Source organism: Oryza sativa, chromosome 12, assembly GCF_034140825.1.
Source record: "Oryza sativa Japonica Group chromosome 12, ASM3414082v1".
In the NCBI taxonomy this organism is placed as follows: Eukaryota; Viridiplantae; Streptophyta; class Magnoliopsida; order Poales; family Poaceae; genus Oryza; species Oryza sativa.
This window is the reverse complement of record NC_089046.1, coordinates 21015362-21017500: the sequence shown is the minus strand read 5'-3', so window position 1 is coordinate 21017500 and position 2139 is coordinate 21015362.

Here is a 2139-nt window from a genome sequence, read left to right as displayed (position 1 = left end):
AATGGCAAGGAGCAAGAAAAGGGGCTCGAAATCCGATAAATCGAATACCTCCTGGCTTCAGTTATGAGAGAGAACTCCAAGGCAGGATAAAGACTGAGTTGGATTCAGCGGGAATGAAACAACATTCATGGAATGAGTTGAGGCAAAACCTCCTGCTCTTTTTGAGAGTCAGGGGCAAGCCCGGCCTAGCGCTTTAAAAAGGGCTGTCTGCATTACAGGATTCACAAAATAATAGTAAAAACTAGGGGCCACGTAGACTATTCTGAGGTGGTATGCTAAATCCATGATCAACTGATGTAGCTAGTGTGACTAAAGCAGCAGCTATTGGCTTAACTGGTTCTAAACTCTCCCACCCGATAAAGGAATTGAAAGACTACCCCGGGCCACGTAGACTATTCCCTTCCGCGGACATTCTTTTTTAGTCTAGAAGGAAAGTAGCAAAGCCGAACGCAAATACACATGCAAATTGCGTCGACTACCTCATCACTGTCCAAAATGGGGATACCGCTATTCATACATGGATGGACGAGGGACTCCGCTGACAACATCAGTAGATGACTTTTCTCTTTTCTCGCGGAATGCTATTAACGTTGGAAAAAACACAGCGCTCAAACTCACCCGGAGGGTGATAGGTAGAAGCATTAGTACCTAACGGAGCGGTATCTAACCAAAAAGGGAGGTGATGTTCTTTTTATAAACAGGATGGAGCATGGCTTCCTTTCTTCTTAGATACATTTCATTCATTCCATTTCTCTATAGTTTACACCAGAACATCTTGCGAATCCTGACAGATCTCGAAAAGGGTGGGGGCACTAGAACCAAATCTACATACACATCGAAACTTCCTATCTCAGCCAAGCTAGCACCTTCATTCCACCAATGCATTGTACGACTCTCCACCCTCCGCCTCGCCTTTTCCTCCCTCATGAAATCCAAATTTCCCGCAATGAAATTCGATTTCGTTCATGTCGGGCAAAACGGCCCTGAGATCCGGGACTGGTAAAACATGGGTGCCCAATTTTATTTTCCGTGCTCCACCTTAGTGCCCTTATGAAGGCGACGGGGAGTCCTTAGCCTTTGAACCAAACTCTAGGGAACGCTCAATTGCCTGACGTCTCAACTGCAATGGTGAACTCAGTGACATACACTGAAATGGATTGCATCTATTGTTCCAAACAAGGCTGATATTAGCAGGGCAAGCCCTTCCATGCAATTTCTTGCTTCGCTCTACAGACGAAAGTGCCGGATAGTCAATGGTAACCAGAGGATCTATGGTTTTCGAGAGAAGGTAATTGGAAAAACGATTCATTCCTTTGCTTTCTTTCAGATATATATTCAATAAGATGATCTGACCTTACCTGAAAACTAGATTCATGAAGAAGCCCAAAAAGTGCCGGGCTTAGTGCAGCCCAGTTCCTAGCCAGTGTTCAGTTATTTTATCAGAGCAGTCCTCCAGTGCGAGTTCCCTTTAAGCTGCTCTCTATTTGAAGCCAAAGTCACTATTTCTATCTTTCCTGTTATTTCGTACCTAGTAGAGTAGTATATATATTATATATGGAGAATACCAAAAAGCTATCAATTACGCATAGGAGTTGTATAATAAAGGGCCCTGACTTGTTGAAGTGCTTATTTTTTAGAGAGATTGACTTTTATTTTTGACCAGTGTGGGGTTCTGCCATGGATATTCGGTCCACTCCAGAATTCCATTCATTTTGCAAACGTAACTCGATTGACTCAATTCACAAACGGCAAGGAAGTCAAAAGTTACGCTTACAGGTCGTACGACAATTGCTTCTCTTCCGGGACTACATACATCTTTTCTTTAACAACTACCATACAAGCTATTCGCTTAATACATGCTAGTAGGTAGGCTGGTGGTGGAGTATTTATTTGCGTCTTTTTTGGTCTGTCTGTATTTCGGTTTTGGGATGGTGCGAATCCATCTATCCACCATTCTTTTATCTTTCAGTAGTGTCAACCTCAGTTCTGGTTCTTTATCTTGGAATACTCTCCGTTGTCCTGGAAGCAATGCTTGAAAGAAAGCGTAAGGAAGCGTCAAATCAGTATGATGTATTGGCAAAGCCAGTAAGAAGGGAATCGAAAGTAGATAGGGACTCCCACTGTAGATGTGGTTTTATA